General features: G+C 45.5%; 51 non-coding genes across 51 annotated transcripts; all 51 read left to right on the top strand.

The window, feature by feature from the left end:
* The first annotated feature begins 19 nt into the window (after positions 1–19).
* On the top strand, positions 20–138 carry LOC131268313 (5S ribosomal RNA). The gene has a single exon (XR_009178860.1). It is a non-coding gene; the product is annotated as a 5S ribosomal RNA (ribosomal RNA).
* Positions 139–347: 209 nt separating this feature from the next.
* On the top strand, positions 348–466 carry LOC131268312 (5S ribosomal RNA). Its single transcript, XR_009178859.1, has one exon. It is a non-coding gene; the product is annotated as a 5S ribosomal RNA (ribosomal RNA).
* A 209-nt stretch (positions 467–675) lies between these two features.
* Positions 676–794, top strand: LOC131268311 (5S ribosomal RNA). Its single transcript, XR_009178858.1, has one exon. It is a non-coding gene; the product is annotated as a 5S ribosomal RNA (ribosomal RNA).
* A 212-nt stretch (positions 795–1,006) lies between these two features.
* LOC131267840 (5S ribosomal RNA) lies at positions 1,007–1,125 on the top strand. Its single transcript, XR_009178419.1, has one exon. It is a non-coding gene; the product is annotated as a 5S ribosomal RNA (ribosomal RNA).
* A 212-nt stretch (positions 1,126–1,337) lies between these two features.
* Positions 1,338–1,456, top strand: LOC131268310 (5S ribosomal RNA). Its single transcript, XR_009178857.1, has one exon. It is a non-coding gene; the product is annotated as a 5S ribosomal RNA (ribosomal RNA).
* A 212-nt stretch (positions 1,457–1,668) lies between these two features.
* LOC131268309 (5S ribosomal RNA) lies at positions 1,669–1,787 on the top strand. Its single transcript, XR_009178856.1, has one exon. It is a non-coding gene; the product is annotated as a 5S ribosomal RNA (ribosomal RNA).
* Positions 1,788–2,001: 214 nt separating this feature from the next.
* On the top strand, positions 2,002–2,120 carry LOC131268308 (5S ribosomal RNA). The gene has a single exon (XR_009178855.1). It is a non-coding gene; the product is annotated as a 5S ribosomal RNA (ribosomal RNA).
* Positions 2,121–2,332: 212 nt separating this feature from the next.
* LOC131268307 (5S ribosomal RNA) lies at positions 2,333–2,451 on the top strand. Its single transcript, XR_009178854.1, has one exon. It is a non-coding gene; the product is annotated as a 5S ribosomal RNA (ribosomal RNA).
* Positions 2,452–2,660: 209 nt separating this feature from the next.
* Positions 2,661–2,779, top strand: LOC131268306 (5S ribosomal RNA). Its single transcript, XR_009178853.1, has one exon. It is a non-coding gene; the product is annotated as a 5S ribosomal RNA (ribosomal RNA).
* Positions 2,780–2,993: 214 nt separating this feature from the next.
* Positions 2,994–3,112, top strand: LOC131268305 (5S ribosomal RNA). The gene has a single exon (XR_009178852.1). It is a non-coding gene; the product is annotated as a 5S ribosomal RNA (ribosomal RNA).
* A 214-nt stretch (positions 3,113–3,326) lies between these two features.
* Positions 3,327–3,445, top strand: LOC131268303 (5S ribosomal RNA). Its single transcript, XR_009178850.1, has one exon. It is a non-coding gene; the product is annotated as a 5S ribosomal RNA (ribosomal RNA).
* Positions 3,446–3,657: 212 nt separating this feature from the next.
* On the top strand, positions 3,658–3,776 carry LOC131268302 (5S ribosomal RNA). The gene has a single exon (XR_009178849.1). It is a non-coding gene; the product is annotated as a 5S ribosomal RNA (ribosomal RNA).
* A 214-nt stretch (positions 3,777–3,990) lies between these two features.
* On the top strand, positions 3,991–4,109 carry LOC131268301 (5S ribosomal RNA). The gene has a single exon (XR_009178848.1). It is a non-coding gene; the product is annotated as a 5S ribosomal RNA (ribosomal RNA).
* A 212-nt stretch (positions 4,110–4,321) lies between these two features.
* On the top strand, positions 4,322–4,440 carry LOC131268300 (5S ribosomal RNA). Its single transcript, XR_009178847.1, has one exon. It is a non-coding gene; the product is annotated as a 5S ribosomal RNA (ribosomal RNA).
* A 212-nt stretch (positions 4,441–4,652) lies between these two features.
* On the top strand, positions 4,653–4,771 carry LOC131268298 (5S ribosomal RNA). Its single transcript, XR_009178846.1, has one exon. It is a non-coding gene; the product is annotated as a 5S ribosomal RNA (ribosomal RNA).
* A 214-nt stretch (positions 4,772–4,985) lies between these two features.
* Positions 4,986–5,104, top strand: LOC131268297 (5S ribosomal RNA). The gene has a single exon (XR_009178845.1). It is a non-coding gene; the product is annotated as a 5S ribosomal RNA (ribosomal RNA).
* A 212-nt stretch (positions 5,105–5,316) lies between these two features.
* On the top strand, positions 5,317–5,435 carry LOC131268296 (5S ribosomal RNA). Its single transcript, XR_009178844.1, has one exon. It is a non-coding gene; the product is annotated as a 5S ribosomal RNA (ribosomal RNA).
* Positions 5,436–5,644: 209 nt separating this feature from the next.
* On the top strand, positions 5,645–5,763 carry LOC131268295 (5S ribosomal RNA). Its single transcript, XR_009178843.1, has one exon. It is a non-coding gene; the product is annotated as a 5S ribosomal RNA (ribosomal RNA).
* Positions 5,764–5,977: 214 nt separating this feature from the next.
* Positions 5,978–6,096, top strand: LOC131268294 (5S ribosomal RNA). The gene has a single exon (XR_009178842.1). It is a non-coding gene; the product is annotated as a 5S ribosomal RNA (ribosomal RNA).
* A 214-nt stretch (positions 6,097–6,310) lies between these two features.
* Positions 6,311–6,429, top strand: LOC131268293 (5S ribosomal RNA). The gene has a single exon (XR_009178841.1). It is a non-coding gene; the product is annotated as a 5S ribosomal RNA (ribosomal RNA).
* A 212-nt stretch (positions 6,430–6,641) lies between these two features.
* Positions 6,642–6,760, top strand: LOC131268291 (5S ribosomal RNA). The gene has a single exon (XR_009178839.1). It is a non-coding gene; the product is annotated as a 5S ribosomal RNA (ribosomal RNA).
* A 212-nt stretch (positions 6,761–6,972) lies between these two features.
* On the top strand, positions 6,973–7,091 carry LOC131268290 (5S ribosomal RNA). Its single transcript, XR_009178838.1, has one exon. It is a non-coding gene; the product is annotated as a 5S ribosomal RNA (ribosomal RNA).
* Positions 7,092–7,303: 212 nt separating this feature from the next.
* Positions 7,304–7,422, top strand: LOC131268289 (5S ribosomal RNA). Its single transcript, XR_009178837.1, has one exon. It is a non-coding gene; the product is annotated as a 5S ribosomal RNA (ribosomal RNA).
* Positions 7,423–7,634: 212 nt separating this feature from the next.
* On the top strand, positions 7,635–7,753 carry LOC131268287 (5S ribosomal RNA). Its single transcript, XR_009178836.1, has one exon. It is a non-coding gene; the product is annotated as a 5S ribosomal RNA (ribosomal RNA).
* Positions 7,754–7,965: 212 nt separating this feature from the next.
* LOC131268286 (5S ribosomal RNA) lies at positions 7,966–8,084 on the top strand. Its single transcript, XR_009178835.1, has one exon. It is a non-coding gene; the product is annotated as a 5S ribosomal RNA (ribosomal RNA).
* Positions 8,085–8,298: 214 nt separating this feature from the next.
* LOC131268285 (5S ribosomal RNA) lies at positions 8,299–8,417 on the top strand. Its single transcript, XR_009178834.1, has one exon. It is a non-coding gene; the product is annotated as a 5S ribosomal RNA (ribosomal RNA).
* Positions 8,418–8,629: 212 nt separating this feature from the next.
* LOC131268284 (5S ribosomal RNA) lies at positions 8,630–8,748 on the top strand. Its single transcript, XR_009178833.1, has one exon. It is a non-coding gene; the product is annotated as a 5S ribosomal RNA (ribosomal RNA).
* A 212-nt stretch (positions 8,749–8,960) lies between these two features.
* Positions 8,961–9,079, top strand: LOC131268283 (5S ribosomal RNA). Its single transcript, XR_009178832.1, has one exon. It is a non-coding gene; the product is annotated as a 5S ribosomal RNA (ribosomal RNA).
* Positions 9,080–9,291: 212 nt separating this feature from the next.
* LOC131268281 (5S ribosomal RNA) lies at positions 9,292–9,410 on the top strand. The gene has a single exon (XR_009178831.1). It is a non-coding gene; the product is annotated as a 5S ribosomal RNA (ribosomal RNA).
* Positions 9,411–9,622: 212 nt separating this feature from the next.
* On the top strand, positions 9,623–9,741 carry LOC131268280 (5S ribosomal RNA). Its single transcript, XR_009178830.1, has one exon. It is a non-coding gene; the product is annotated as a 5S ribosomal RNA (ribosomal RNA).
* A 211-nt stretch (positions 9,742–9,952) lies between these two features.
* LOC131267854 (5S ribosomal RNA) lies at positions 9,953–10,073 on the top strand. The gene has a single exon (XR_009178432.1). It is a non-coding gene; the product is annotated as a 5S ribosomal RNA (ribosomal RNA).
* Positions 10,074–10,285: 212 nt separating this feature from the next.
* On the top strand, positions 10,286–10,404 carry LOC131268278 (5S ribosomal RNA). The gene has a single exon (XR_009178828.1). It is a non-coding gene; the product is annotated as a 5S ribosomal RNA (ribosomal RNA).
* Positions 10,405–10,618: 214 nt separating this feature from the next.
* On the top strand, positions 10,619–10,737 carry LOC131268277 (5S ribosomal RNA). The gene has a single exon (XR_009178827.1). It is a non-coding gene; the product is annotated as a 5S ribosomal RNA (ribosomal RNA).
* Positions 10,738–10,949: 212 nt separating this feature from the next.
* LOC131268276 (5S ribosomal RNA) lies at positions 10,950–11,068 on the top strand. Its single transcript, XR_009178826.1, has one exon. It is a non-coding gene; the product is annotated as a 5S ribosomal RNA (ribosomal RNA).
* Positions 11,069–11,280: 212 nt separating this feature from the next.
* Positions 11,281–11,399, top strand: LOC131268275 (5S ribosomal RNA). Its single transcript, XR_009178825.1, has one exon. It is a non-coding gene; the product is annotated as a 5S ribosomal RNA (ribosomal RNA).
* A 212-nt stretch (positions 11,400–11,611) lies between these two features.
* LOC131268274 (5S ribosomal RNA) lies at positions 11,612–11,730 on the top strand. The gene has a single exon (XR_009178824.1). It is a non-coding gene; the product is annotated as a 5S ribosomal RNA (ribosomal RNA).
* A 213-nt stretch (positions 11,731–11,943) lies between these two features.
* LOC131267886 (5S ribosomal RNA) lies at positions 11,944–12,064 on the top strand. The gene has a single exon (XR_009178463.1). It is a non-coding gene; the product is annotated as a 5S ribosomal RNA (ribosomal RNA).
* Positions 12,065–12,278: 214 nt separating this feature from the next.
* LOC131268273 (5S ribosomal RNA) lies at positions 12,279–12,397 on the top strand. Its single transcript, XR_009178823.1, has one exon. It is a non-coding gene; the product is annotated as a 5S ribosomal RNA (ribosomal RNA).
* Positions 12,398–12,608: 211 nt separating this feature from the next.
* Positions 12,609–12,729, top strand: LOC131267852 (5S ribosomal RNA). The gene has a single exon (XR_009178430.1). It is a non-coding gene; the product is annotated as a 5S ribosomal RNA (ribosomal RNA).
* A 212-nt stretch (positions 12,730–12,941) lies between these two features.
* Positions 12,942–13,060, top strand: LOC131268272 (5S ribosomal RNA). The gene has a single exon (XR_009178822.1). It is a non-coding gene; the product is annotated as a 5S ribosomal RNA (ribosomal RNA).
* A 214-nt stretch (positions 13,061–13,274) lies between these two features.
* LOC131268271 (5S ribosomal RNA) lies at positions 13,275–13,393 on the top strand. The gene has a single exon (XR_009178821.1). It is a non-coding gene; the product is annotated as a 5S ribosomal RNA (ribosomal RNA).
* Positions 13,394–13,605: 212 nt separating this feature from the next.
* On the top strand, positions 13,606–13,724 carry LOC131268270 (5S ribosomal RNA). Its single transcript, XR_009178820.1, has one exon. It is a non-coding gene; the product is annotated as a 5S ribosomal RNA (ribosomal RNA).
* A 212-nt stretch (positions 13,725–13,936) lies between these two features.
* LOC131268269 (5S ribosomal RNA) lies at positions 13,937–14,055 on the top strand. The gene has a single exon (XR_009178819.1). It is a non-coding gene; the product is annotated as a 5S ribosomal RNA (ribosomal RNA).
* A 212-nt stretch (positions 14,056–14,267) lies between these two features.
* LOC131268267 (5S ribosomal RNA) lies at positions 14,268–14,386 on the top strand. Its single transcript, XR_009178817.1, has one exon. It is a non-coding gene; the product is annotated as a 5S ribosomal RNA (ribosomal RNA).
* A 212-nt stretch (positions 14,387–14,598) lies between these two features.
* On the top strand, positions 14,599–14,717 carry LOC131268265 (5S ribosomal RNA). Its single transcript, XR_009178816.1, has one exon. It is a non-coding gene; the product is annotated as a 5S ribosomal RNA (ribosomal RNA).
* Positions 14,718–14,930: 213 nt separating this feature from the next.
* Positions 14,931–15,051, top strand: LOC131267885 (5S ribosomal RNA). The gene has a single exon (XR_009178462.1). It is a non-coding gene; the product is annotated as a 5S ribosomal RNA (ribosomal RNA).
* A 214-nt stretch (positions 15,052–15,265) lies between these two features.
* On the top strand, positions 15,266–15,384 carry LOC131268264 (5S ribosomal RNA). The gene has a single exon (XR_009178815.1). It is a non-coding gene; the product is annotated as a 5S ribosomal RNA (ribosomal RNA).
* Positions 15,385–15,596: 212 nt separating this feature from the next.
* Positions 15,597–15,715, top strand: LOC131268263 (5S ribosomal RNA). The gene has a single exon (XR_009178814.1). It is a non-coding gene; the product is annotated as a 5S ribosomal RNA (ribosomal RNA).
* Positions 15,716–15,927: 212 nt separating this feature from the next.
* LOC131268262 (5S ribosomal RNA) lies at positions 15,928–16,046 on the top strand. Its single transcript, XR_009178813.1, has one exon. It is a non-coding gene; the product is annotated as a 5S ribosomal RNA (ribosomal RNA).
* Positions 16,047–16,260: 214 nt separating this feature from the next.
* On the top strand, positions 16,261–16,379 carry LOC131268260 (5S ribosomal RNA). The gene has a single exon (XR_009178811.1). It is a non-coding gene; the product is annotated as a 5S ribosomal RNA (ribosomal RNA).
* Positions 16,380–16,591: 212 nt separating this feature from the next.
* LOC131268259 (5S ribosomal RNA) lies at positions 16,592–16,710 on the top strand. Its single transcript, XR_009178810.1, has one exon. It is a non-coding gene; the product is annotated as a 5S ribosomal RNA (ribosomal RNA).
* Positions 16,711–16,730: the final 20 nt, after the last annotated feature.

Genomic DNA, 16,730 nt, shown 5'->3' with positions numbered 1-16,730 from the left:
ACATAGCAGGAGCATACTTGTCAACGACCATACCATGTTGAAAACACCGGTTCTCGTCCGATCACCGAAGTTAAGCAACATCGGGCATGGTTAGTACTTAGGTGGGTGACCACTTGGGAACGCCATGTGTCGTTGGCATCCTCAAACTTTTTACACGCCGTTTGGTTGTGTGCGTGTGTGTTGGAATAATTTTGTTCCTCTCGTGGAAGGGAAACAAAAAGAAATTACATTCAATGAGTCCTTTTCACCTTGTTGGAAGAACTGGCCATTGTGAGAATGTTCTATTTTTAGCTCCGTCCAGCCTCCTTCGACGGCGCTTATGTTGCGGACATAGCAGGAGCATACTTGTCAACGACCATACCATGTTGAAAACACCGGTTCTCGTCCGATCACCGAAGTTAAGCAACATCGGGCATGGTTAGTACTTAGGTGGGTGACCACTTGGGAACGCCATGTGTCGTTGGCATCCTCAAACTTTTTACACGCCGTTTGGTTGTGTGCGTGTGTGTTGGAATAATTTTGTTCCTCTCGTGGAAGGGAAACAAAAAGAAATTACATTCAATGAGTCCTTTTCACCTTGTTGGAAGAACTGGCCATTGTGAGAATGTTCTATTTTTAGCTCCGTCCAGCCTCCTTCGACGGCGCTTATGTTGCGGACATAGCAGGAGCATACTTGTCAACGACCATACCATGTTGAAAACACCGGTTCTCGTCCGATCACCGAAGTTAAGCAACATCGGGCATGGTTAGTACTTAGGTGGGTGACCACTTGGGAACGCCATGTGTCGTTGGCATCCTCAAACTTTTTACACGCCGTTTGGTTGTATGCGTGTGTGTGGGAATAATATTCTTCCTCTCGTGGAAGGGAAACAAAAAGAAATTTCATTAAATGAGTCCTTTTCACCTTGTTGTTGGAAGAAATGGCCATTGTGAGAATGTTCTATTTTTAGCTCCGTCCAGCCTCCTTCGACGGCGCTTATGTTGCGGACATAGCAGGAGCATACTTGTCAACGACCATACCATGTTGAAAACACTGGTTCTCGTCCGATCACCGAAGTTAAGCAACATCGGGCATGGTTAGTACTTAGGTGGGTGACCACTTGGGAACGCCATGTGTCGTTGGCATCCTCAAACTTTTTACACGCCGTTTGGTTGTGTGCGTGTGTGTGGGAATAATATTGTTCCTCTCGTGGAAGGGAAACAAAAAGAAATTACATTCAATGAGTCCTTTTCACCTTGTTGTTGGAAGAACTGAACATTGTGAGAATGTTCTATTTTTAGCTCCGTCCAGCCTCCTTCGACGGCGCTTATGTTGCGAACATAGCAGGAGCATACTTGTCAACGACCATACCATGTTGAAAACACCGGTTCTCGTCCGATCACCGAAGTTAAGCAACATCGGGCATGGTTAGTACTTAGGTGGGTGACCACTTGGGAACGCCATGTGTCGTTGGCATCCTCAAACTTTTTACACGCCGTTTGGTTGAATGCGTGTGTGTGGGAATAATATTGTTCCTCTCGTGGAAGGGAAACAAAAAGAAATTACATTCAATGAGTCCTTTTCACCTTGTTGTTGGAAGAACTGAACATTGTGAGAATGTTCTATTTTTAGCTCCGTCCAGCCTCCTTCGACGGCGCTTATGTTGCGGACATAGCAGGAGCATACTTGTCAACGACCATACCATGTTGAAAACACCGGTTCTCGTCCGATCACCGAAGTTAAGCAACATCGGGCATGGTTAGTACTTAGGTGGGTGACCACTTGGGAACGCCATGTGTCGTTGGCATCCTCAAACTTTTTTTACACGCCGTTTGATTGTATGCGTGTGTGTGGGAATAATATTCTTCCTCTCGTGGAAGGGAAACAAAAAGAAATTTCATTCGATGAGTCCTTTTCACCTTGTTGTTGGAAGAACTGAACATTGTGAGAATATTCTATTTTTAGCTCCGTCCAGCCTCCTTCGACGGCGTTTATGTTGCGAACATAGCAGGAGCATACTTGTCAACGACCATACCATGTTGAAAACACCGGTTCTCGTCCGATCACCGAAGTTAAGCAACATCGGGCATGGTTAGTACTTAGGTGGGTGACCACTTGGGAACGCCATGTGTCGTTGGCATCCTCAAACTTTTTACACGCCGTTTGGTTGTGTGCGTGTGTGTGGGAATAATATTCTTCCTCTCGTGGAAGGGAAACAAAAAGAAATTACATTCAATGAGTCCTTTTCACCTTGTTGTTGGAAGAACTGAACATTGTGAGAATGTTCTATTTTTAGCTCCTGGCAGCCTCCTTCGACGGCGCTTATGTTGCGGACATAGCAGGAGCATACTTGTCAACGACCATACCATGTTGAAAACACCGGTTCTCGTCCGATCACCGAAGTTAAGCAACATCGGGCATGGTTAGTACTTAGGTGGGTGACCACTTGGGAACGCCATGTGTCGTTGGCATCCTCAAACTTTTTACACGCCGTTTGGTTGTGTGCGTGTGTGTTGGAATAATTTTGTTCCTCTCGTGGAAGGGAAACAAAAAGAAATTACATTCAATGAGTCCTTTTCACCTTGTTGGAAGAACTGGCCATTGTGAGAATGTTCTATTTTTAGCTCCGTCCAGCCTCCTTCGACGGCGCTTATGTTGCGGACATAGCAGGAGCATACTTGTCAACGACCATACCATGTTGAAAACACCGGTTCTCGTCCGATCACCGAAGTTAAGCAACATCGGGCATGGTTAGTACTTAGGTGGGTGACCACTTGGGAACGCCATGTGTCGTTGGCATCCTCAAACTTTTTTTACACGCCGTTTGGTTGTGTGCGTGTGTGTGGGAATAATATTCTTCCTCTCGTGGAAGGGAAACAAAAAGAAATTTCATTCGATGAGTCCTTTTCACCTTGTTGTTGGAAGAACTGAACATTGTGAGAATATTCTATTTTTAGCTCCGTCCAGCCTCCTTCGACGGCGTTTATGTTGCGAACATAGCAGGAGCATACTTGTCAACGACCATACCATGTTGAAAACACCGGTTCTCGTCCGATCACCGAAGTTAAGCAACATCGGGCATGGTTAGTACTTAGGTGGGTGACCACTTGGGAACGCCATGTGTCGTTGGCATCCTCAAACTTTTTTTACACGCCGTTTGAATGTATGCGTGTGTGTGGGAATAATATTGTTCCTCTCGTGGAAGGGAAACAAAAAGAAATTTCATTCGATGAGTCCTTTTCACCTTGTTGTTGGAAGAACTGAACATTGTGAGAATATTCTATTTTTAGCTCCGTCCAGCCTCCTTCGACGGCGTTTATGTTGCGAACATAGCAGGAGCATACTTGTCAACGACCATACCATGTTGAAAACACCGGTTCTCGTCCGATCACCGAAGTTAAGCAACATCGGGCATGGTTAGTACTTAGGTGGGTGACCACTTGGGAACGCCATGTGTCGTTGGCATCCTCAAACTTTTTACACGCCGTTTGGTTGAATGCGTGTGTGTGGGAATAATATTGTTCCTCTCGTGGAAGGGAAACAAAAAGAAATTACATTCAATGAGTCCTTTTCACCTTGTTGTTGGAAGAACTGAACATTGTGAGAATGTTCTATTTTTAGCTCCGTCCAGCCTCCTTCGACGGCGCTTATGTTGCGGACATAGCAGGAGCATACTTGTCAACGACCATACCATGTTGAAAACACCGGTTCTCGTCCGATCACCGAAGTTAAGCAACATCGGGCATGGTTAGTACTTAGGTGGGTGACCACTTGGGAACGCCATGTGTCGTTGGCATCCTCAAACTTTTTTTACACGCCGTTTGATTGTATGCGTGTGTGTGGGAATAATATTCTTCCTCTCGTGGAAGGGAAACAAAAAGAAATTTCATTCGATGAGTCCTTTTCACCTTGTTGTTGGAAGAACTGAACATTGTGAGAATATTCTATTTTTAGCTCCGTCCAGCCTCCTTCGACGGCGTTTATGTTGCGAACATAGCAGGAGCATACTTGTCAACGACCATACCATGTTGAAAACACCGGTTCTCGTCCGATCACCGAAGTTAAGCAACATCGGGCATGGTTAGTACTTAGGTGGGTGACCACTTGGGAACGCCATGTGTCGTTGGCATCCTCAAACTTTTTACACGCCGTTTGGTTGTGTGCGTGTGTGTGGGAATAATATTCTTCCTCTCGTGGAAGGGAAACAAAAAGAAATTACATTCAATGAGTCCTTTTCACCTTGTTGTTGGAAGAACTGAACATTGTGAGAATGTTCTATTTTTAGCTCCTGGCAGCCTCCTTCGACGGCGCTTATGTTGCGGACATAGCAGGAGCATACTTGTCAACGACCATACCATGTTGAAAACACCGGTTCTCGTCCGATCACCGAAGTTAAGCAACATCGGGCATGGTTAGTACTTAGGTGGGTGACCACTTGGGAACGCCATGTGTCGTTGGCATCCTCAAACTTTTTACACGCCGTTTGGTTGTGTGCGTGTGTGTTGGAATAATATTGTTCCTCTCGTGGAAGGGAAACAAAAAGAAATTACATTCAATGAGTCCTTTTCACCTTGTTGTTGGAAGAACTGAACATTGTGAGAATGTTCTATTTTTAGCTCCGTCCAGCCTCCTTCGACGGCGCTTATGTTGCGAACATAGCAGGAGCATACTTGTCAACGACCATACCATGTTGAAAACACCGGTTCTCGTCCGATCACCGAAGTTAAGCAACATCGGGCATGGTTAGTACTTAGGTGGGTGACCACTTGGGAACGCCATGTGTCGTTGGCATCCTCAAACTTTTTTTACACGCCGTTTGATTGTATGCGTGTGTGTGGGAATAATATTGTTCCTCTCGTGGAAGGGAAACAAAAAGAAATTACATTCAATGAGTCCTTTTCACCTTGTTGTTGGAAGAACTGAACATTGTGAGAATGTTCTATTTTTAGCTCCTGGCAGCCTCCTTCGACGGCGCTTATGTTGCGAACATAGCAGGAGCATACTTGTCAACGACCATACCATGTTGAAAACACCGGTTCTCGTCCGATCACCGAAGTTAAGCAACATCGGGCATGGTTAGTACTTAGGTGGGTGACCACTTGGGAACGCCATGTGTCGTTGGCATCCTCAAACTTTTTACACGCCGTTTGGTTGTGTGCGTGTGTGTGGGAATAATATTGTTCCTCTCGTGGAAGGGAAACAAAAAGAAATTACATTCAATGAGTCCTTTTCACCTTGTTGTTGGAAGAACTGAACATTGTGAGAATGTTCTATTTTTAGCTCCTGGCAGCCTCCTTCGACGGCGCTTATGTTGCGGACATAGCAGGAGCATACTTGTCAACGACCATACCATGTTGAAAACACCGGTTCTCGTCCGATCACCGAAGTTAAGCAACATCGGGCATGGTTAGTACTTAGGTGGGTGACCACTTGGGAACGCCATGTGTCGTTGGCATCCTCAAACTTTTTACACGCCGTTTGGTTGTGTGCGTGTGTGTTGGAATAATTTTGTTCCTCTCGTGGAAGGGAAACAAAAAGAAATTACATTCAATGAGTCCTTTTCACCTTGTTGGAAGAACTGGCCATTGTGAGAATGTTCTATTTTTAGCTCCGTCCAGCCTCCTTCGACGGCGCTTATGTTGCGGACATAGCAGGAGCATACTTGTCAACGACCATACCATGTTGAAAACACCGGTTCTCGTCCGATCACCGAAGTTAAGCAACATCGGGCATGGTTAGTACTTAGGTGGGTGACCACTTGGGAACGCCATGTGTCGTTGGCATCCTCAAACTTTTTTTACACGCCGTTTGGTTGTGTGCGTGTGTGTGGGAATAATATTCTTCCTCTCGTGGAAGGGAAACAAAAAGAAATTTCATTCGATGAGTCCTTTTCACCTTGTTGTTGGAAGAACTGAACATTGTGAGAATATTCTATTTTTAGCTCCGTCCAGCCTCCTTCGACGGCGCTTATGTTGCGAACATAGCAGGAGCATACTTGTCAACGACCATACCATGTTGAAAACACCGGTTCTCGTCCGATCACCGAAGTTAAGCAACATCGGGCATGGTTAGTACTTAGGTGGGTGACCACTTGGGAACGCCATGTGTCGTTGGCATCCTCAAACTTTTTTTACACGCCGTTTGATTGTATGCGTGTGTGTGGGAATAATATTCTTCCTCTCGTGGAAGGGAAACAAAAAGAAATTTCATTCGATGAGTCCTTTTCACCTTGTTGTTGGAAGAACTGAACATTGTGAGAATATTCTATTTTTAGCTCCGTCCAGCCTCCTTCGACGGCGTTTATGTTGCGAACATAGCAGGAGCATACTTGTCAACGACCATACCATGTTGAAAACACCGGTTCTCGTCCGATCACCGAAGTTAAGCAACATCGGGCATGGTTAGTACTTAGGTGGGTGACCACTTGGGAACGCCATGTGTCGTTGGCATCCTCAAACTTTTTACACGCCGTTTGGTTGTGTGCGTGTGTGTGGGAATAATATTCTTCCTCTCGTGGAAGGGAAACAAAAAGAAATTACATTAAATGAGTCCTTTTCACCTTGTTGTTGGAAGAACTGAACATTGTGAGAATGTTCTATTTTTAGCTCCTGGCAGCCTCCTTCGACGGCGCTTATGTTGCGGACATAGCAGGAGCATACTTGTCAACGACCATACCATGTTGAAAACACCGGTTCTCGTCCGATCACCGAAGTTAAGCAACATCGGGCATGGTTAGTACTTAGGTGGGTGACCACTTGGGAACGCCATGTGTCGTTGGCATCCTCAAACTTTTTACACGCCGTTTGGTTGTGTGCGTGTGTGTGGGAATAATATTGTTCCTCTCGTGGAAGGGAAACAAAAAGAAATTACATTCAATGAGTCCTTTTCACCTTGTTGTTGGAAGAACTGAACATTGTGAGAATGTTCTATTTTTAGCTCCGTCCAGCCTCCTTCGACGGCGCTTATGTTGCGAACATAGCAGGAGCATACTTGTCAACGACCATACCATGTTGAAAACACCGGTTCTCGTCCGATCACCGAAGTTAAGCAACATCGGGCATGGTTAGTACTTAGGTGGGTGACCACTTGGGAACGCCATGTGTCGTTGGCATCCTCAAACTTTTTACACGCCGTTTGGTTGAATGCGTGTGTGTGGGAATAATATTCTTCCTCTCGTGGAAGGGAAACAAAAAGAAATTACATTCAATGAGTCCTTTTCACCTTGTTGTTGGAAGAACTGAACATTGTGAGAATGTTCTATTTTTAGCTCCGTCCAGCCTCCTTCGACGGCGCTTATGTTGCGGACATAGCAGGAGCATACTTGTCAACGACCATACCATGTTGAAAACACCGGTTCTCGTCCGATCACCGAAGTTAAGCAACATCGGGCATGGTTAGTACTTAGGTGGGTGACCACTTGGGAACGCCATGTGTCGTTGGCATCCTCAAACTTTTTACACGCCGTTTGGTTGTGTGCGTGTGTGTGGGAATAATATTGTTCCTCTCGTGGAAGGGAAACAAAAAGAAATTACATTCAATGAGTCCTTTTCACCTTGTTGTTGGAAGAACTGAACATTGTGAGAATGTTCTATTTTTAGCTCCGTCCAGCCTCCTTCGACGGCGCTTATGTTGCGAACATAGCAGGAGCATACTTGTCAACGACCATACCATGTTGAAAACACCGGTTCTCGTCCGATCACCGAAGTTAAGCAACATCGGGCATGGTTAGTACTTAGGTGGGTGACCACTTGGGAACGCCATGTGTCGTTGGCATCCTCAAACTTTTTACACGCCGTTTGGTTGTGTGCGTGTGTGTGGGAATAATATTGTTCCTCTCTTGGAAGGGAAACAAAAAGAAATTACATTCAATGAGTCCTTTTCACCTTGTTGTTGGAAGAACTGAACATTGTGAGAATGTTCTATTTTTAGCTCCGTCCAGCCTCCTTCGACGGCGCTTATGTTGCGGACATAGCAGGAGCATACTTGTCAACGACCATACCATGTTGAAAACACCGGTTCTCGTCCGATCACCGAAGTTAAGCAACATCGGGCATGGTTAGTACTTAGGTGGGTGACCACTTGGGAACGCCATGTGTCGTTGGCATCCTCAAACTTTTTTTACACGCCGTTTGGTTGTGTGCGTGTGTGTGGGAATAATATTCTTCCTCTCGTGGAAGGGAAACAAAAAGAAATTTCATTCGATGAGTCCTTTTCACCTTGTTGTTGGAAGAAATGAACATTGTGAGAATATTCTATTTTTAGCTCCGTTCAGCCTCCTTCGACGGCGTTTATGTTGCGAACATAGCAGGAGCATACTTGTCAACGACCATACCATGTTGAAAACACCGGTTCTCGTCCGATCACCGAAGTTAAGCAACATCGGGCATGGTTAGTACTTAGGTGGGTGACCACTTGGGAACGCCATGTGTCGTTGGCATCCTCAAACTTTTTACACGCCGTTTGGTTGTGTGCGTGTGTGTGGGAATAATATTGTTCCTCTCGTGGAAGGGAAACAAAAAGAAATTACATTCAATGAGTCCTTTTCACCTTGTTGTTGGAAGAAATGGCCATTGTGAGAATGTTCTATTTTTAGCTCCGTCCAGCCTCCTTCGACGACGCTTATGTTGCGGACATAGCAGGAGCATACTTGTCAACGACCATACCATGTTGAAAACACCGGTTCTCGTCCGATCACCGAAGTTAAGCAACATCGGGCATGGTTAGTACTTAGGTGGGTGACCACTTGGGAACGCCATGTGTCGTTGGCATCCTCAAACTTTTTACACACCGTTTGGTTGTGTGCGTGTGTGTGGGAATAATATTCTTCCTCACGTGGAAGGGAAACAAAAAGTAATTTCATTCGATAAGTCCTTTTTGCCTTGTTGTTGGAAGAACTGAACATTGTGAGAATGTTCTATTTTTAGCTCCTGGCAGCCTCCTTCGACGGCGCTTATGTTGCGGACATAGCAGGAGCATACTTGTCAACGACCATACCATGTTGAAAACACCGGTTCTCGTCCGATCACCGAAGTTAAGCAACATCGGGCATGGTTAGTACTTAGGTGGGTGACCACTTGGGAACGCCATGTGTCGTTGGCATCCTCAAACTTTTTACACGCCGTTTGGTTGTGTGCGTGTGTGTGGGAATAATATTGTTCCTCTCGTGGAAGGGAAACAAAAAGAAATTACATTCAATGAGTCCTTTTCACCTTGTTGTTGGAAGAAATGGCCATTGTGAGAATGTTCTATTTTTAGCTCCTGGTAGCCTCCTTCGACGACGCTTATGTTGCGGACATAGCAGGAGCATACTTGTCAACGACCATACCATGTTGAAAACACCGGTTCTCGTCCGATCACCGAAGTTAAGCAACATCGGGCATGGTTAGTACTTAGGTGGGTGACCACTTGGGAACGCCATGTGTCGTTGGCATCCTCAAACTTTTTACACACCGTTTGGTTGTGTGCGTGTGTGTGGGAATAATATTCTTCCTCTCGTGGAAGGGAAACAAAAAGTAATTTCATTCGATGTGTCCTTTTCACCTTGTTGTTGGAAGAACTGAACATTGTGAGAATGTTCTATTTTTAGCTCCTGGCAGCCTCCTTCGACGGCGCTTATGTTGCGGACATAGCAGGAGCATACTTGTCAACGACCATACCATGTTGAAAACACCGGTTCTCGTCCGATCACCGAAGTTAAGCAACATCGGGCATGGTTAGTACTTAGGTGGGTGACCACTTGGGAACGCCATGTGTCGTTGGCATCCTCAAACTTTTTACACGCCGTTTGGTTGTGTGCGTGTGTGTGGGAATAATATTCTTCCTCTCGTGGAAGGGAAACAAAAAGTAATTTCATTAAATGAGCCTTTTCACCTTGTTGTTGGAAGAACTGAACATTGTGAGAATGTTCTATTTTTAGCTCCGTCCAGCCTCCTTCGACGACGCTTATGTTGCGGACATAGCAGGAGCATACTTGTCAACGACCATACCATGTTGAAAACACCGGTTCTCGTCCGATCACCGAAGTTAAGCAACATCGGGCATGGTTAGTACTTAGGTGGGTGACCACTTGGGAACGCCATGTGTGTCGTTGGCATCCTCAAACTTTTTACACGCCGTTTGGTTGAATGCGTGTGTGTGGGAATAATATTCTTCCTCTCGTGGAAGGGAAACAAAAAGAAATTACATTCAATGAGTCCTTTTCACCTTGTTGTTGGAAGAAATGGCCATTGTGAGAATGTTCTATTTTTAGCTCCGTCCAGCCTCCTTCGACGGCGCTTATGTTGCGGACATAGCAGGAGCATACTTGTCAACGACCATACCATGTTGAAAACACCGGTTCTCGTCCGATCACCGAAGTTAAGCAACATCGGGCATGGTTAGTACTTAGGTGGGTGACCACTTGGGAACGCCATGTGTCGTTGGCATCCTCAAACTTTTTTTACACGCCGTTTGATTGTATGCGTGTGTGTGGGAATAATATTCTTCCTCTCGTGGAAGGGAAACAAAAAGAAATTTCATTCGATGAGTCCTTTTCACCTTGTTGTTGGAAGAACTGAACATTGTGAGAATATTCTATTTTTAGCTCCGTCCAGCCTCCTTCGACGGCGTTTATGTTGCGAACATAGCAGGAGCATACTTGTCAACGACCATACCATGTTGAAAACACCGGTTCTCGTCCGATCACCGAAGTTAAGCAACATCGGGCATGGTTAGTACTTAGGTGGGTGACCACTTGGGAACGCCATGTGTCGTTGGCATCCTCAAACTTTTTACACACCGTTTGGTTGTGTGCGTGTGTGTGGGAATAATATTGTTCCTCTCGTGGAAAGGAAACAAAAAGTAATTTCAATCGATGAGTCCTTTTCACCTTGTTGTTGGAAGAAATGGCCATTGTGAGAATGTTCTATTTTTAGCTCCGTCCAGCCTCCTTCGACGACGCTTATGTTGCGGACATAGCAGGAGCATACTTGTCAACGACCATACCATGTTGAAAACACCGGTTCTCGTCCGATCACCGAAGTTAAGCAACATCGGGCATGGTTAGTACTTAGGTGGGTGACCACTTGGGAACGCCATGTGTCGTTGGCATCCTCAAACTTTTTACACGCCGTTTGGTTGTGTGCGTGTGTGTGGGAATAATATTGTTCCTCTCGTGGAAGGGAAACAAAAAGAAATTTCATTAAATGAGTCCTTTTCACCTTGTTGTTGGAAGAAATGGCCATTGTGAGAATGTTCTATTTTTAGCTCCGTCCAGCCTCCTTCGACGGCGCTTATGTTGCGGACATAGCAGGAGCATACTTGTCAACGACCATACCATGTTGAAAACACCGGTTCTCGTCCGATCACCGAAGTTAAGCAACATCGGGCATGGTTAGTACTTAGGTGGGTGACCACTTGGGAACGCCATGTGTCGTTGGCATCCTCAAACTTTTTACACGCCGTTTGGTTGTGTGCGTGTGTGTGGGAATAATATTGTTCCTCTCGTGGAAGGGAAACAAAAAGAAATTACATTCAATGAGTCCTTTTCACCTTGTTGTTGGAAGAACTGAACATTGTGAGAATGTTCTATTTTTAGCTCCGTCCAGCCTCCTTCGACGGCGCTTATGTTGCGAACATAGCAGGAGCATACTTGTCAACGACCATACCATGTTGAAAACACCGGTTCTCGTCCGATCACCGAAGTTAAGCAACATCGGGCATGGTTAGTACTTAGGTGGGTGACCACTTGGGAACGCCATGTGTCGTTGGCATCCTCAAACTTTTTTACACACCGTTTGTTTGAATGCGTGTGTGTGGGAATAATATTCTTCCTCTCGTGGAAGGGAAACAAAAAGTAATTTCATTCGATAAGTCCTTTTTGCCTTGTTGTTGGAAGAACTGGCCATTGTGAGAATGTTCTATTTTTAGCTCCGTCCAGCCTCCTTCGACGGCGCTTATGTTGCGGACATAGCAGGAGCATACTTGTCAACGACCATACCATGTTGAAAACACCGGTTCTCGTCCGATCACCGAAGTTAAGCAACATCGGGCATGGTTAGTACTTAGGTGGGGGTGACCACTTGGGAACGCCATGTGTCGTTGGCATCCTCAAACTTTTTTTACACGCCGTTTGGTTGTGTGCGTGTGTGTGGGAATAATATTCTTCCTCTCGTGGAAGGGAAACAAAAAGTAATTTCATTCGATGTGTCCTTTTCACCTTGTTGTTGGAAGAACTGAACATTGTGAGAATGTTCTATTTTTAGCTCCTGGCAGCCTCCTTCGACGGCGCTTATGTTGCGGACATAGCAGGAGCATACTTGTCAACGACCATACCATGTTGAAAACACCGGTTCTCGTCCGATCACCGAAGTTAAGCAACATCGGGCATGGTTAGTACTTAGGTGGGTGACCACTTGGGAACGCCATGTGTCGTTGGCATCCTCAAACTTTTTACACGCCGTTTGGTTGTGTGCGTGTGTGTGGGAATAATATTCTTCCTCTCGTGGAAGGGAAACAAAAAGTAATTTCATTAAATGAGCCTTTTCACCTTGTTGTTGGAAGAACTGAACATTGTGAGAATGTTCTATTTTTAGCTCCGTCCAGCCTCCTTCGACGACGCTTATGTTGCGGACATAGCAGGAGCATACTTGTCAACGACCATACCATGTTGAAAACACCGGTTCTCGTCCGATCACCGAAGTTAAGCAACATCGGGCATGGTTAGTACTTAGGTGGGTGACCACTTGGGAACGCCATGTGTGTCGTTGGCATCCTCAAACTTTTTACACGCCGTTTGGTTGAATGCGTGTGTGTGGGAATAATATTCTTCCTCTCGTGGAAGGGAAACAAAAAGAAATTACATTCAATGAGTCCTTTTCACCTTGTTGTTGGAAGAAATGGCCATTGTGAGAATGTTCTATTTTTAGCTCCGTCCAGCCTCCTTCGACGGCGCTTATGTTGCGGACATAGCAGGAGCATACTTGTCAACGACCATACCATGTTGAAAACACCGGTTCTCGTCCGATCACCGAAGTTAAGCAACATCGGGCATGGTTAGTACTTAGGTGGGTGACCACTTGGGAACGCCATGTGTCGTTGGCATCCTCAAACTTTTTTTACACGCCGTTTGATTGTATGCGTGTGTGTGGGAATAATATTCTTCCTCTCGTGGAAGGGAAACAAAAAGAAATTTCATTCGATGAGTCCTTTTCACCTTGTTGTTGGAAGAACTGAACATTGTGAGAATATTCTATTTTTAGCTCCGTCCAGCCTCCTTCGACGGCGTTTATGTTGCGAACATAGCAGGAGCATACTTGTCAACGACCATACCATGTTGAAAACACCGGTTCTCGTCCGATCACCGAAGTTAAGCAACATCGGGCATGGTTAGTACTTAGGTGGGTGACCACTTGGGAACGCCATGTGTCGTTGGCATCCTCAAACTTTTTACACACCGTTTGGTTGTGTGCGTGTGTGTGGGAATAATATTGTTCCTCTCGTGGAAAGGAAACAAAAAGTAATTTCAATCGATGAGTCCTTTTCACCTTGTTGTTGGAAGAAATGGCCATTGTGAGAATGTTCTATTTTTAGCTCCGTCCAGCCTCCTTCGACGACGCTTATGTTGCGGACATAGCAGGAGCATACTTGTCAACGACCATACCATGTTGAAAACACCGGTTCTCGTCCGATCACCGAAGTTAAGCAACATCGGGCATGGTTAGTACTTAGGTGGGTGACCACTTGGGAACGCCATGTGTCGTTGGCATCCTCAAACTTTTTACACGCCGTTTGGTTGTGTGCGTGTGTGTGGGAATAATATTGTTCCTCTCGTGGAAGGGAAACAAAAAGAAATTTCATTAAATGAGTCCTTTTCACCTTGTTGTTGGAAGAAATGGCCATTGTGAGAATGTTCTATTTTTAGCTCCGTCCAGCCTCCTTCGACGGCGCTTATGTTGCGGACATAGCAGGAGCATACTTGTCAACGACCATACCATGTTGAAAACACCGGTTCTCGTCCGATCACCGAAGTTAAGCAACATCGGGCATGGTTAGTACTTAGGTGGGTGACCACTTGGGAACGCCATGTGTCGTTGGCATCCTCAAACTTTTTACACGCCGTTTGGTTGTGTGCGTGTGTGTGGGAATAATATTGTTCCTCTCGTGGAAGGGAAACAAAAAGAAATTACATTCAATGAGTCCTTTTCACCTTGTTGTTGGAAGAACTGAACATTGTGAGAATGTTCTATTTTTAGCTCCGTCCAGCCTCCTTCGACGGCGCTTATGTTGCGAACATAGCAGGAGCATACTTGTCAACGACCATACCATGTTGAAAACACCGGTTCTCGTCCGATCACCGAAGTTAAGCAACATCGGGCATGGTTAGTACTTAGGTGGGTGACCACTTGGGAACGCCATGTGTCGTTGGCATCCTCAAACTTTTTACACGCCGTTTGGTTGAATGCGTGTGTGTGGGAATAATATTCTTCCTCTCGTGGAAGGGAAACAAAAAGAAATTACATTCAATGAGTCCTTTTCACCTTGTTGTTGGAAGAACTGAACATTGTGAGAATGTTCTATTTTTAGCTCCTGGCAGCCTCCTTCGACGGCGCTTATGTTGCGGACATAGCAGGAGCATACTTGTCAACGACCATACCATGTTGAAAACACCGGTTCTCGTCCGATCACCGAAGTTAAGCAACATCGGGCATGGTTAGTACTTAGGTGGGTGACCACTTGGGAACGCCATGTGTCGTTGGCATCCTCAAACTTTTTTACACACCGTTTGTTTGAATGCGTGTGTGTGGGAATAATATTCTTCCTCTCGTGGAAGGGAAACAAAAAGTAATTTCATTCGATAAGTCCTTTTTGCCTTGTTGTTGGAAGAACTGGCCATTGTGAGAATGTTCTATTTTTAGCTCCGTCCAGCCTCCTTCGACGGCGCTTATGTTGCGGACATAGCAGGAGCATACTTGTCAACGACCATACCATGTTGAAAACACCGGTTCTCGTCCGATCACCGAAGTTAAGCAACATCGGGCATGGTTAGTACTTAGGTGGGGGTGACCACTTGGGAACGCCATGTGTCGTTGGCATCCTCAAACTTTTTTTACACGCCGTTTGGTTGTGTGCGTGTGTGTGGGAATAATATTCTTCCTCTCGTGGAAGGGAAACAAAAAGAAATTTCATTCGATGAGTCCTTTTCACCTTGTTGTTGGAAGAACTGAACATTGTGAGAATATTCTATTTTTAGCTCCGTCCAGCCTCCTTCGACGGCGTTTATGTTGCGAACATAGCAGGAGCATACTTGTCAACGACCATACCATGTTGAAAACACCGGTTCTCGTCCGATCACCGAAGTTAAGCAACATCGGGCATGGTTAGTACTTAGGTGGGTGACCACTTGGGAACGCCATGTGTCGTTGGCATCCTCAAACTTTTTACACACCGTTTGGTTGTGTGCGTGTGTGTGGGAATAATATTGTTCCTCTCGTGGAAGGGAAACAAAAAGAAATTACATTCAATGAGTCCTTTTCACCTTGTTGTTGGAAGAAATGGCCATTGTGAGAATGTTCTATTTTTAGCTCCGTCCAGCCTCCTTCGACGACGCTTATGTTGCGGACATAGCAGGAGCATACTTGTCAACGACCATACCATGTTGAAAACACCGGTTCTCGTCCGATCACCGAAGTTAAGCAACATCGGGCATGGTTAGTACTTAGGTGGGTGACCACTTGGGAACGCCATGTGTCGTTGGCATCCTCAAACTTTTTACACACCGTTTGGTTGTGTGCGTGTGTGTGGGAATAATATTCTTCCTCACGTGGAAGGGAAACAAAAAGTAATTTCATTCGATAAGTCCTTTTTGCCTTGTTGTTGGAAGAACTGAACATTGTGAGAATGTTCTATTTTTAGCTCCTGGCAGCCTCCTTCGACGGCGCTTATGTTGCGGACATAGCAGGAGCATACTTGTCAACGACCATACCATGTTGAAAACACCGGTTCTCGTCCGATCACCGAAGTTAAGCAACATCGGGCATGGTTAGTACTTAGGTGGGTGACCACTTGGGAACGCCATGTGTCGTTGGCATCCTCAAACTTTTTTTACACGCCGTTTGATTGTATGCGTGTGTGTGGGAATAATATTCTTCCTCTCGTGGAAGGGAAACAAAAAGAAATTTCATTCGATGAGTCCTTTTCACCTTGTTGTTGGAAGAACTGAACATTGTGAGAATATTCTATTTTTAGCTCCGTCCAGCCTCCTTCGACGGCGTTTATGTTGCGAACATAGCAGGAGCATACTTGTCAACGACCATACCATGTTGAAAACACCGGTTCTCGTCCGATCACCGAAGTTAAGCAACATCGGGCATGGTTAGTACTTAGGTGGGTGACCACTTGGGAACGCCATGTGTCGTTGGCATCCTCAAACTTTTTACACACCGTTTGGTTGTGTGCGTGTGTGTGGGAATAATATTGTTCCTCTCGTGGAAGGGAAACAAAAAGTAATTTCAATCGATGAGTCCTTTTCACCTTGTTGTTGCAAGAAATGGCCATTGTGAGAATGTTCTATTTTTAGCTCCGTCCAGCCTCCTTCGACGACGCTTATGTTGCGGACATAGCAGGAGCATACTTGTCAACGACCATACCATGTTGAAAACACCGGTTCTCGTCCGATCACCGAAGTTAAGCAACATCGGGCATGGTTAGTACTTAGGTGGGTGACCACTTGGGAACGCCATGTGTCGTTGGCATCCTCAAACTTTTTACACGC

The sequence above is a fragment of the Anopheles coustani genome, chromosome 2 (genome assembly GCF_943734705.1).
Source record: "Anopheles coustani chromosome 2, idAnoCousDA_361_x.2, whole genome shotgun sequence".
Lineage (NCBI taxonomy): Eukaryota > Metazoa > Arthropoda > Insecta > Diptera > Culicidae > Anopheles > Anopheles coustani.
Note: the sequence above shows the minus strand (reverse complement) of the source record. Positions and strands in the feature narration are given on the sequence as shown.